The sequence below is a fragment of the Panthera leo genome, chromosome E3 (assembly GCF_018350215.1).
Source record: "Panthera leo isolate Ple1 chromosome E3, P.leo_Ple1_pat1.1, whole genome shotgun sequence".
NCBI lineage: Eukaryota > Metazoa > Chordata > Mammalia > Carnivora > Felidae > Panthera > Panthera leo.
The window spans coordinates 16424463-16438515 of NC_056694.1; the positions used below are offsets into that span (position 1 = coordinate 16424463).

The 14053-nt window shown below is 43.1% G+C and overlaps 1 long non-coding RNA gene across 3 annotated transcripts; it reads left to right on the plus strand.

The window, feature by feature from the left end:
- Nucleotides 1-227: 227 nt before the first annotated feature.
- LOC122209875 lies at nt 228-12402 on the plus strand. Of its 3 annotated transcripts, none has more exons than XR_006197809.1 (5): nt 228-355; nt 5090-5174; nt 6132-7656; nt 10991-11185; nt 12316-12402. It is a non-coding gene; the product is annotated as an uncharacterized LOC122209875 (long non-coding RNA). The 3 variants fall into 3 exon arrangements; XR_006197810.1 differs by having other exon boundaries at nt 6132-6267; XR_006197808.1 differs by lacking the exon at nt 10991-11185 and having other exon boundaries at nt 6132-6267.
- The last annotated feature ends 1651 nt before the right edge of the window (nt 12403-14053 follow it).

A 14053-nucleotide genomic window follows, 5' to 3' on the forward strand; every position in this document is an offset into this window, starting at 1 on the left:
GATCAAGCATCACATACTCTTTGAGCCAGCCAGGTGCCCCTTAATGGTTCATTTGTTAAAGGGCCAAAGTGAATACTTCTCCCCAACTCATTAGTCTAATTTGAATATACTGTACATATAAGTTTTTGTCTCCATTTTTTTTGTTGTTGTAATGGCTGAACAGTATTCCACAATGTGGTTTTAGTTTATGTGACTGTTCTTCTGTTCATTTGGGTAGCTATGATTTTGCTATTAAAGCAGGGCTGCGATAAACATCTTTGCATGTGCGTTTCAGTTTTCCAGTGAGATGGATTTCAGGGGAGAAGCCTTTGCAAAGTGGTCCTCGAAAGAGGTTGTGTCCGTTTCTGTTCTCATGGTAAAAGAGATGCTAAACACAGAATATTCTCAGTCTCTTAAATTGTTTGTCAGCTGGCAGGTGGATAATACCTCTTAAAATTTTTTATTTTATTTAAAAAACTTTTATTATACTCACTAGTAAGACTGAGTATTTTTATTAAAAAAATTTTTATGTTTATTTTTGAGAGAGAGAGAGAGAGAGAGAGAGCAAGCGGGGAAGGGGCAGAGAGAGGGAGAGAGAGGATCCGAAGCAGGCCCTGTGCTATTAGCACAGAGCCTGACGCGGGGCTCGAACTCACAAACTGTGAGATCATGACCTGAGCCGAAGCCAGACGTTCAACCGCCTGAGGCACCCTGGCGTCCTAAGACTGAGCATTTTTAGTTCTTCACTATCTCTGATATTTTTTTACATGACGCCTTTCTCCTTATCATTTTCCTAACTGGGTTTTTGGGGTTTTGTTTCATTTATGTTTTTATTGGTCTGTAAGAACTTGTCATATGTATGGTAGTAGTCCTTTGCCTACGTATGTGTTCCATTATTTTCTCTCAAACTGTTGCTTGTCTTTAAGTTTAGCTTGTACCATACATTTCATGATGCAGAAATTCTGAATCTTTATGGTGCCAAATCTGACAGTCTAACTTTATGGCTTGGGGCTTTTGGGTAACGTTTTATGAGACCATTTTCAATCACTGCCTTTTCTTTCAGCACTTTTACGGTTTTGGCTTCTATTGCTTAGAGCATTCATCTATCTTTATAATTTTGTATGTTATAAGTTAGCGGTTTTTGTTCCTACACTGTCCGTTGATGGTCTGTATCCTCCATTGATTTGAAATATCACTTCCATACTAAATTCTTACGTATACTTTAGCACAGCAATGCGTAGATCATCCTTGACTTCCAGTCGGAATTGCTTTTTTCATTTCGATGCCTAAACATTTTGACTTGCGAAGTGTTAGTCGTGACTTGCCAAGAGCTCCTCTAGCTTGGGGTAAAACAGGGTTGTATCAGGGACTAGCACAATCTCCTTAGTTCATCTGAGCAGCTGTACTCCAGGAAGAAAGAAAAGAAAGCGATACTAACCAAAGCATGTGTTTGAGTCTGTGAAAGCAATAGGTTTTCAGGGAGTCCCACCCTGTAGACTTCTACATACTTCTCATTGGCCAGAATTGGGCAGGTGACCTCACCCCTAGCTGCAAGAAAGTGTGGGAGGGGAGAATTTCTCAGGGGGCAGATTGATACCTCAAACAAAATGGGGGTAAGGAGGAAGGGGTAAGTGGATATTGAATGGGGAATATCCCCCATCAGAGGGTCAGCTATATCGCTCATCTTTCTTGTTCTTCAGAATTTCCCCAGGTATTCTTAAGAGACAGAGGGAGAGGGGAAGGAAGAAAATGGAGGTGGGAGAGCAGGGGTGAGAGGGTCATGATTTATAAAATAAAATGCTCAGGTCTTTAGTGTTCAGTTTCATGAGTCTTAACAAGTGTATATGGTTGACTCTTGAACAACATGGGTTTGAACTGCACTTATATGTGGCTTCTTCGATAAATGCAGTACAGTACTCTAAACGTATTTTCTTTATGATTTTCTTAATATTTTCTTTTTTTAGTGCTTATTGATTTTTGAGAGAGAGAGAGAGAGAGAGAGCGTGCACGAGGAAGGGAGAGGCAGATGAGGGAGAAAGAGGATCCAAAGTGGGTTCCGCACTGACCGCAGAATGCCCAATGCAGGGCTCGTATCCATGAACTATGAGATCGTGACCTGAGCTAAAGTCAGACACTTAACCAACTGAGCCACCCAGGTGCCCCTCTTCATATTTTCTTTAGCCTACTTTATTGAAAGAATACAATATATAATAAATCTAACGTACAAAATACATGTTAATCAACTGTTAAGACTTCTGGTCAACAGTAGTCAATTTGTAGTTACGTTTTTGGGGAATCGAAAGTTATACTCAAAGTTTTGATTGCACAGGAGGTTGACACCCCAACCCCTGTGTTGTTCAAGAGTCAACGTACACGGTATATCTGTGTACCACCGCCCAAAACAAGATATAAAATATATCTGAAACTCTAGAAACTTCCCTTGTTATATGTTTCTAATTAGTCTCCTTACCCTCACCAGTCATTTTCTGGTTTCGAAATCTGTGGTAGATTAGATCTCCCTGTTTTCGAATGTCATAGAAATGGGGTCATACAGTATGTATTATTTTGTCTTCTTTCACTCAACTGTGTTCCTTGAGATTCATCCATGTTGTTTGCGTTATCAAAGATAAAGCCAGGGGCGCCTGGGTGGCTTGGTCACTTGACCATCTGTCTCTTGATTCCGGCTCAGGGCATGATCTCACGGTTTGTGGGATTGAGCCCCATGTCTGGCTCTGCATTGACAGTGCAGAGCCTGCTTAGGATTCTCTCTCTCTCTCTCTCTCTCTCTCTCTCTCTCTCTCTCCCTCCCCCCCACCCCCTGCTCCTTCTCTGCGTGTGCATCCATGCACACACACAGTCTCTCAAAATAAATAAACATTAAAAAAATTTTTTTAAAGATAAAGCTAGATACTAGTTCACGTGATGAGGACAGAGTTTAATCAGTAATTAACTATTCCAATAAGGAAAAGAGTCCAGAGTGAATGAAACTCAACTTCAGTTTGTACAGAGGAGATTTTAAAGAGAGAATGAGGGAGGAAAGTTGGGGGTGAATGAAATCAGAAGTAAAAAATTACAAAAGCCAGGAAAGGTATTGGTTCATGTGAAACCACCTGGATTTGCTCACTGGGAGACAGGGACCTGATCTTTCAGTGTTGGCTAGAAGAAACAATGGGTGCTTTTGGCAGCCTTGAGTTTTCTCGGGCAGGCACTAAGGGGTACCGGAATCATCCTAGGGGTGGAGCCTTGAGCTGTTAAAGTCTACATTAGTGTTTGTTCGAGTCTCTATACAGTAAGTCAAGGTTGAAGCCTAGTGGAGAAGAGGGCTCGAGGAACCTGGCTAGAGTTTGGTCAAGGAAAGAGTCTTTGTCAGTGTAGTTTGTTCCTATACATGTATGAATACACCATGATTTGTTCGTGTGTTCTCCAATGATAGGACATTTGAGTTGTATCGAAGTTTTTGGTCATTGTGAATAGGCTACAAGGGACATTCTCATACAAGTCTTCAATTTCTCTCAAATAAATGTCTAGGAATAGAATTGCTTAGTCACAGGGTGGGTATATATTTAACTGCTAGACTAATTTCCAAAGTGGTTTATCGCTTTACACTTCCCACCAGCAATATATTGAAACTCCAGTTGCTCAACATCCTTGTTAACATTCTGTATTGTCAGTGAGGGTGAAAGAGCATCTCAGTATGGTTTTAAATTGCACTTCCCTGGTGACTAGTGATCTTAGGCATCTTTTTGTGTGCTTATTGGACATTCCTACATCTTTCGTGAACTGTCTGTTCAAGTCTTTTGCCCATTTTTGTTGTTAATGGTTTTTGGTTTTGACTCATTGGAGTTTATTCTATATTCTGGATAGGAATTCTTTGTCAGATAGATATATTGTATGTATACATACATGGGTAGGAAAATTAAAATTGAAAATATTGACAATAGCATCCAAAAACCTAAAGTGGGTAGGAATAAATATAATGAAAGACGCAAAACAACTTTACACAGAAAACCGTAAAACATTGTTGAGAGGAATTCAAGGAGACTGAAATAAATGGGAGATACGCTTTGTTCATGCATTGGAAGATTTGATGTTTTGAGATGCCTGTTCTCCTTGACTTGATCCGTGGAATCAGTGCAATCACCGTCAAAATCCTAGCCATCTTTTTTTTTTAGAAGAAATTAACAGATTGTTTCGAAAATGTATATGGAAACGTGAAGGGTCTTGAATAGCCAAAAAAGTCTTCAAACGAAGAGCAGAGTTGAAGCACTTAAACTGCTTAATACTGCTTAATTTGAAGACTTGCAGTAAAGCCACAGCAATCAAAGTCTTTGGCATAGAGATAGATCAGTGACACAGAATAAAGAGTCCAAGAAATAGACCAAACACAAGGACTGTTGGTTGATCTTCACCTAGATTGTCAAGCCAATTCAGTGGGCGAAAGGGACGTCTTTTTAATGAATAATTCTGGGTAAAGTGGAAATTCAAGTGGAAACAAAATGGACCGTAGCCCCTACCTCGTTCTGTACACATGAATTTGGGATGGATCATAAACTGAAATATAACAGCTAGAACCATAAATCTTTTAGATGAAACCATGAAAGCATATGTTGACAACCTTGAGGTAGGCAAATGTTTTGGATACAGAACAAAAAAAAAGCACTAATTACAAAGGAAAAATGGATGCACTGAGAAAATGAACAGGCAAGACAGACTGGGAGAAAATATTCAGACTACATGTGCTTAAATGTTTTATTTTTTCCAAAAGAACTTTCGCATTATTCAGGCCCATGACATCCTGTTACTATATTCTGTATTAACTGGGTTTTTTGTTTGCTTAAGTCAGATAGGAGACATTGTACCATGGGAACTTTCTGATTGACTTCTCCTGCTTAACTCACCCTCTTGTGAATGTTGGTTCCTTTTTCATAAATGCCTTGCCCACTAGTCAATGAGTACTTACAGTGGAGGCAGTAGATTTTAGGACATATTAACCCTTGTAAAGTAATTGGGTGTTAGCTGAAGCCAAAAGGCAATACCAGTAGCCTCTGTTGGGAAGAAACGATAGCGTGTGAGTTTATTGAGGCTCAGTTTTGTTTTGTTTTTTTTTTAGGTGATTCAACACTTAAGGCCTTGCGGATCTACTTAAGAAAGCAACAGAGCTCACAAGAAAGGAAACAAACTGGAAGTCTGTTTAGGTACAAAGTCTGTTGCCCTTAAGACTTTGCTTCCTGCCTTCCATGTATAACCAAGAATAAAACTACCAAGAAATAGAAACAAAAAAAAAAATGAGACTAAAAAAAAGAACAATAAAATTAACAATAAGAGGTAGAGCAGTATCTTAGGCTAGTATGCAGTAGGTAGTTCAAATTTCAAACTTAAAAATTGATGCTAAGAGTATCGGATTGATTTTTGCAATTGCATTTAAGTACATTGTATGTATGTGTATGTGTGCATACGTTACATATATATGTTTAATGTACATATATATGTGTGTGTGTGTGTACATATATACACACACACGACCATGTAAACACACACATATACACACAGACACAGATATCATTTAAGCAACTGAAGTGTCGGGGGAGGGATCCAAATCCAGGTGGGTAAATAGGTGGAAAAGCAATAGAATGAAATTTTCTTTTTTTTTTTTAATTGTTTTAATGTTTATTTATTTTTGAGACAAAGACAGAGCATGAACAGGGGAGGGTCAGAGAGAGAAGGAGGCACAGAATCTGAAACAGGCTCCAGGCTCTGAGCTGTCAGCACAGAGCCCGACGTGGGGCTTGAACTCACGGACCGTGAGATCATGACCTGAGCCGAAGTCGGCCACTTAACCGACTGAGCCACCCAGGCACCCCTAGAATGAAATTTTCTACAGGGTTCTGCAGCTTGAGGGACCGACCTTCACCTCAGTGTGTAAAGCAGTGCCTTCCACGGGGGGTCATTATGAGGGTTGTAGGCGTTCCGTTCCTATCGGTCAAGCATTTGCAATGATGCCTGGCATTGTAGTCAGCTCTCAGGAGGGTTGATAGAAGTAAAATGAACCTGGCCTTGATCCTCACTGGCTGGGAGAGCGCGGAGGGCCCCTGCCCTTTCCTTCAGGTGAAGAAATCCCTGGCGGTGAGCATGTCACCCCTTTCCTGTTGCAGGTGGTACTCATGCCTATAGGGCAGAGTCAGCAAATGCTCTCGAGTGAGTAGGCGGTCGGCCCAGATCAGTGTTTCCCACGGAAGGAATGGAAGGAATGTGAAATGACTTTAGGTGGCACACATGAAATTTTAATAGGTAGGTATTTATTATAGCGTGTGTTAGAAGAAAATCCCAGGTAGCACGTCAGATCCGAGTACTAAAAAAAAGCGAGTTGATTTAAAGAAATGTTACACTGAACAGGTGGTACGTGAATGTCATGAAAATTTCAAAAGCAAGAGGGATTGACCGAAGACTGCGAAATAGGTCTTCCCAAATCTGAGATTTTTGATTCTTTGGGTTTTAAACAAAGTCAGGATACACAAAGAGAGGGGATATTTTCTGGGTTTGGGCAACAGAGGACTGTGGTGGGGGCAGACAGACAGCAGCGCTAGGTGCACAGCGTCAGTGTAGAGGCGACCACTGTTCACCTTTTGGTGCCTACTCTGGGAAGTCTTGATATGTATACTGTACATGTATGTATATTCACGTGTACGTGAATGTACGCATTCATCTAACAGAATTGGGAACATTCTGTACGTAGAATTTTGTAGCTTGCTTTGTTCACCTGATACCGTAACCCCAGGTTCAGTGTTCTTACCGAAACCTTTTTGTGTTCATTCTTGACTATTTCCTTAGGGTAAAATCCTAGAAGTGGGATTGTTTGGGCATCGCGTAAATATAACTCTTCAGCTTTGAGTACCAGCAGCCGAAGTGCCTCGTGGCATGGCAGTGACAGTTTACAGTTCTGGCGGCTCAGCTGCCCTCTTTCTCATCCTCACCAAAGCCAGGTTCTATTAAACGCTTTTGTTGCTGATTTGATAGCAGATTTACTGCTTGCTGTTTCTGCTTTCATTTTGCATTTTTTGGTTTCTTTATTTTGTATATTCAGTGATCACTTGGCTCTTTGGTGATCTGCCCATTTTTGGCCTTTCTTCGGGGATATTAGGATTTTTTTCCTTACTGATTCGTAAGTTCTTTATGTTTTAAGGATGTTACTATGTGATGTCACAGGTACTTTTCATCGCTTAATATTTGCCTTTTACTTTGCTTATGATATCTAAGCTCACTGTTGCTCATGTGGTGAAGGCAACACTGTATTTGATCCATGCTGTGACACACGTTCTTACGTCTTTGCCATCAGCTGTGATTTATTCTCGATGTGTCCTGCAGTCACTGCCAAGTCGTGTTAGAGTTGTCATTACCTGTGCGAGTGGATGTGGTCATTGTTGCTTGCGGCAGGGCCGGATGACTACACCGTCAGCTCTTGGGTGCTTCTGCCCACGTGCCTTTTAAGGGCCATTTGCAGAAGGAGCACAAATCCTGATGCTGTTGGAGAACCATCCATGGATACCTCCTGATGAGATCAAGCAAGGCTCAGTAACAAAACCTGCACCTGGAGGGTCGGTAGCGTGGAAGGAAATCTTGGAGAGGATGATGGTGATCTCTTGGGGATGCAGCCTTGCCAATGCCCTTGGCGGCCCGAAGGTCAATATTGTGTGGAAACTCACAGATACCCCAGAAGGGAAGACTTAACCCTCTTACTGCATTCATCCATTTCCTTTTAATCCGTTTATTTATTTTTTTATTATTTTTTTTTCATACAGCTTTATACAGATAAGTAGGTAGATATATTGGTTATAGCTTGTTGAAGTTGTCTTGAAATTTCTTTTTTTTTTTTTTTTTTTTTTTTTTAATATATGAAATTTACTGTCAAATTGGTTTCCATACAACACTCAGTGCTCATCCCAAAAGGTGCCCTCCTCAATACCCATCACCCACCCTGCCCTCCCTCCCACCCCCCATCAACCCTCAGTTTGTTCTCAGTTTTTAACAGTCTCTAATGCTTTGGCTCTCTCCCACTCTAACCTCTTTTTTTTTTTTTTTCCTTCCCCTCCCCCATGGGTTTCTGTTATGTTTCTCAGGATCCACATAAGAGTGAAACCATATGGTATCTGTCTTTCTCTGTATGGCTTATTTCACTTAGCATCACACTCTCCAGTTCCATCCATGTTGCTACAAAAGGCCATATTTCATTTTTTCTCATTGCCACGTAGTATTCCATTGTGTATATAAACCACAATTTCTTTATCCATTCATCAGTTGATGGACATTTAGGCTCTTTCCATAATTTGGCTATTGTTGAGAGTGCCGCTATAAACATTGGGGTACAGGTGCCCCTATGCATCAGTACTCCTGTATCCCTTGGATAAATTCCTAGCAGTGCTATTGCTGGGTCATAGGGTAGGTCTATTTTTAATTTTCTGAGGAACCTCCACACTGCTTTCCAGAGCGGCTGCACCAATTTGCATTCCCACCAACAGTGCAAGAGGGTTCCTGTTTCTCCACATCCTCTCCAGCATCTATAGTCTCCTGATTTCTTCATTTTGGCCACTCTGACTGGCGTGAGGTGGTATCTTAGTGTGGTTTTGATTTGTATTTCCCTGATAAGGAGCGACGTTGAACATCTTTTCATGTGCCTGTTGGCCATCCGGATGTCTTCTTTAGAGAAGTGTCTATTCATGTTTTCTGCCCATTTCTTCACTGGGTTATTTGTTTTTCGGGTGTGGAGTTTGATGAGCTCTTTATAGATTTTGGATACTAGCCCTTTGTCCGATGTGTCATTTGCAAATATCTTTTCCCATTCCGTTGGTTGCCTTTTAGTTTTGTTGGTTGTTTCCTTTGCTGTGCAGAAGCTTTTTATCTTCATAAGGTCCCAGTAATAATCCGTTTAAATAAGCACAAAAGGGCTTTTGCAGGAGCGTCTGGTGGCTCAGTCAACAGAGCATGCAGCTCTGGATGTGGTTGTGAGCTCAGGCCCACGTTGCACACAGAACCTACTTGAAAACTAATTAAACAAACAAACGGGCTTTTTCCAACAAGCACATAATTAAAATTGTAAGCAATAAGAAAAACATTAACTAACTGGCAGTGTTTCTTCTTTCTTTTTTCAGTCTTATAATTGATAATGTCTTAGATGAAATATGGCATATAGTTCATGGAGAAAAAGTTTAAAACATAGAGATAAATTAAAACACACACACACACACACACACACACACACACACACACACACCAGAAATCGCCAGTTCCCTAGTACTTGTCTGCAGATACGCACATACGCACATACATGTGTTCACGGGCACATTGGCTACATCGGTTTTTGGCCTAACATTTTTCCCTTCACGCATGGCTGATCCTTCTAGCTCATATCTGAGATGACCGGTTAGTGTTTCCTTGTGTGGATCCACCATGTTCAGCTGGGCTCCCAGGGGTGACAGAATTCTAAGCTCTGAAACGGGTTGCCCATCTCCCTTTGGAACTCCCCATCAGCAGTGCCCGCTAGTTCTTTGACCCGTGCTCTTCTTAGCAGTGCTCTGTAAATCTTCTCGTGTTAGCCACTCTGAAGGGCAGATCAGTGACATCCTTTTCCTCCCAGAAACCACTGGCAGTCTTCTAGATCTGGAGACCAGAAGGAGACGCATGTTGGAGACATTAGAAAGTGGGAGTCGTAAGGACTCGTGACCGGATACGTTTGTGTTCTGTCCCCACCTGTTACGTTTGTGCACCTCCCCGTGGTTTGGGGCCGCTGCACGTGGCTGCAGAGGTCTCTCCCTGGCTCCCACCACCCGCCTCTCTAGTTTCTCCTGTTTCCCCGCTGTTCTCCAGCCTCCCTACCGACTTTCTGTTCCTGGAACATTCCAAGGCGGTTCCTGTCCAGAGCATTTCCGTCTGCTCTTCCTCCTGTCTAGAACGCCTTTTGCACAGCTTTCTCCAGTTCTGTAAGCACCCAACTCAGCCCATTCCCTTTTCAGAGAGGCTTTCCCTCTCACATTCTCTAACGTAGGTCCGTCCGTCCTCCATGCTGTTGTCCTTCATCTGTCACAAGCCCTTCCTTATCTTTGTGTCTGGTTCACTAGTGTGTCCCCAATGGCTGGCACTTAGCAGACACTCACCAAAGATGGCTTGATGGAATCAATAGTATTAACTTGACCGAGGATACGGTTGAGAGGAGGGGAAACGGCTCGTTGTCATCCAGAGGAGGGCGGTAGTAAGTCCAACGCAGAGCTTGTGGAGGGGGGCAACTCGATCAGCTTTTCAGCAGGTAGGGCTGCTGGGCATTGGAGTGAGTGCCTTCTTTGTGGTGCGTAGTCAGGCAGTGGCTTGGTGTTGTTGAAGGATTCTGGCATCGGATGTCAGGGTTGACCAGGTCAGTTCCAAGGCCCCCTCCAACCCTTACGTCCATGTTTGATGTTCGCATCACTCGTCTGTGGTTCTTGGACTGCAGACACGGCCTTTACCACTAGATGGCACCAGGTGATTCCTTTGAGGCCGGTGCTCCTCAAATCCGCCAACAGGGAGAACACCCTCTTCTCTCTTTTTTTACTTATCGAAGTATAGTTGACATACAATGTTACATTAATTTCAGGCGTGCAACATAGTGATTTGACAAATCTACATATTACTCAGCACTCACCACGGTTAGGTGTCGTCACATCTGTCACCGTACTGTTTTAACAGTATTATTGACTGGATTCCCTATACTCCACTTTTCATCTTTGTGCGTTACTTATATGACTGGAAGTTTGTACCTCCTAAGCCCTCTTTGCCTATTTTGTCCATCCCCCCGCCCCCTCTGGCAACCACCACCTTGTTCTCTGTGTTTAAGAGTCTATTTTGTGTGTTCGGAGAACAGACTTTTCATTGCATTTTACCCCAAACACCCACTTCAACCAAAGCTTCACAAAACCGTCTTAACTCTTACAGTGTGGAATACATACTGATATTGTCTATTTCACTCTATTCGACTGCATTTTCACAGATGGAGACTTGCAAACTACTACACTGATTTTATTATACGGATGGGTCATAATTCATCGTTTGAAAAGCACCGTTTTAGACAGCCGAGCCTGTTCACCCTTGTAAAACTTGGACAGTCGGGGCCCGTAGCAAATCGTGTCCCTTAATGAGTACTTTGTGCATTTCCGTGCTGACTTGCTGCCTCGAGAAGCCAAAAGTATGTGCTTCCTTGTGTGTGTGTGTGTGTGTGTGTGTGTGTGTGTGTGTGTGCGCGCGCACGCGGATGTGTGAACGTGGACATGAGAGAGACTGGGGGGGATAGGTTTGTACAGGATTAGCAGCGACCACAGTCAAGGCAGCGGTAAGCCTTGTCAGTGGACGTAAAGAGAAGATCTCATATCTGCCTCTGGGAGCTCAGACTCTAGCTGGGTAACAGTCACTCACCCCTTCCCCCTCAGCTTGTTCATCAAGAAACACGGAAATGAGCTCATACACTCAGGATATCACTTAGGATGCTTCAGGGTGTAGCAGGTGACAGAAGCCTGACTCTGTTCGGTTTAAGCGATAAAGACATTTAGAAACTCTCAAAATGTCTGTTGAGAGGTAGAGCGGGGTGCAGGCCCACAGTGGCTCAGCCTTAAGGATCCAGGTTTCTTCCATTACATGTCCTTGTCCGAAGGCTGGTTCCACTCATGGTTGCCAGAAGACCTTAAGTGGTCATTGGGGTTTCAGATCCCTGGCTTAGAACACTAGAACTTTGATTCCCTGTCGTGTGGCCTGGGGAGAGGTTAGGTTACTGTAGCATTTTCCAGGTTGTAGTGCATGCCAGAGGGTAAGCTACAACGGCATTTTCTAGGTTGTAGCTGTTCTGTTTATTTGTTCCTGGTTTTTCCTTTTACTCCTTAAGGGACGTGAAATGACAGAGCTGGGGGAAATACTTAGGGAGTCATTATCGAGTTTTACAAAACAATTCTAGATCTTTCCTGTGGACCCAGAACTTCTGGTTGAGTAGGGTTGTCTGAATAGTTCTGGCCAGTGAGTTTGCCGAGTGAATAAACGGTTGCACGTCTTCTGGGTGAGGTATGAGGTGAGGTGATATGCTCTCCAGGGTCCTGGGAAAGGAATTAGCAGTCAGAATAAAGAGAGGTGACACATGGCCGCCGTGGGAAGGGTGAGAGGAGTGTAAGTGAGCACTGGGCGGATGGCTGAGTCTGTTTACATTTGTAACGGAGTGCTAAATGGGAGTGTGTTGGCCTTGTGAAGTAGATGGTTTTCCTCCTTGACCTGGTTCCTGAGAACCTGAATCTACTGACGTCTACTCACCTGCCTCCTTTTTATCCCTTCCAGGTTTGCAGTAAACATTGGCTACTCGCATGACCCTTACATCCAGCATTTTGTAAGACTGTCTAAGGAGAGGAAGGCCCCCGAAATTAACAGAGGCAAGTGACCCCCTCCCTTCTCACTATTCCCTCATCAGCTGAGAGGCCTGGGGTTTTAGGGATTCATTCTTTTTTTTTTTTTTTTAAACAATACAAATTTATTATCTTACAGTTCTGAAGGTCAGAAGTCAAACATGGGTCTTACTAGGCTAACATCAAAGTGTCATCAGGGCCGTTTCTTTTGGAGACCATAGGGGAGAGTCTATTTCCTTTTCTTGTCTACCTTCTAGAAACCACCTACATTCCATGGAAGATGACCCCTTCTCCATTTCAAAGCCAGCAGTGTAACATAGGGATTCATTCTTAACATGAGAGTTCCAGTGTTCCTTCTCTCCGGTAGTATATGAAAGTGCTTATTTCCCAACATCCTCACCAACACAGTGTATTATGAAACTTTTCATCTGTGTTAATCTGATCCATGAAAAATGGTATCTTACAGTAAATTTTATTTTAGATTCCTCTTATTTTTGGGTGAAGTTGAAGATCATTATGATTATTTTTTAAATATATTTTTTAAATGTTTATTTTGAGAGAGAGAGAGAGGGAGCGAGAGTTCACTTGCTTGCAAGCAGGGAGGGGCAGAGGGAGAGAGGGAGAAAGAGAGAGAATCTCAAGCAGGCTCCATGCTGTCAGCGCAGAACCCGATGTGGGGCTCAAACCCTTGAACCGTGAGATCATGACCTGAGCTGAAATCAGGATTCGGACACTTGCTTAGCCCACTGAGCCACCCAGGTGCCCCAAGATCATTTTTATATGTTGAAGGGCCATTTATATGTCTTTTACTGTGGACTGTCTGTTCATGGAAGGAATGACTTTTTTTTGGCCTTGTTAAAGTGATAGTAACACTGTTAGGCTGTACAAGTCATTTCTATCAAGGCAGTGAAAGGATTTGAGACAGGAGGGTGACTTAGTCTCAGCCAGATTGAGAAATTGGCCAAATGACGATAGTTGTTGTGGGTGCAGGGCATCTTGGCCCTAAAGATGGATCCTATGGGTAGTTTCAATAAGAAATGCAAAGAAATTTTAAAGTGGTGCTTCCTGAGAATAAGGACATGGTACTTACTTTGAGCTGAGGGTGAAACTAGGCATCAGTAACATTGGACGAGGCCTGGCTAAGAGGCCTTAAGCCTCCCTCCCGCGCTCTTGAGGACACTTTCCTAACAGACGCTGCAGAGGCAGGGCCCCACCATGGTGCCCTGGGTGCTGGGGGCCCTGGGCAGCAGGTCAGCCCTCCGGCCTTCCTTCTTCCTCTCCCTGGGTTGGCATCGCTAGACTAGGGCCCCATAGTAGGAGAGTGCTTCCCAAACAGCGTGTGGGGAGCATTTTAAAAATTTTTCCAATGTCCAGTCCATTGTGGATGATACTCTGTAACCCACGGTAAAAAGGATTTACTAGAAAAGTAAAATGGAAGAGACATGTAACGTTTATTTATTTTTGAGACAGAGAGAGAGACAGAGCATGAACAGGGGAGGGTCAGAGAGAGAGGGAGACAGAATCTGAAACAAGCTTCAGGCTCTGAGCTGTCAGCACAGAGCCCGACAGGGGGCTCGAACTCACAGACTCTGAGATCATGACCTGAGTCGAAGTCGGACGCCCAACCGACTGAGCCACCCAGGCGCCCCAAAAGAGACATGTAAAAAGACAAG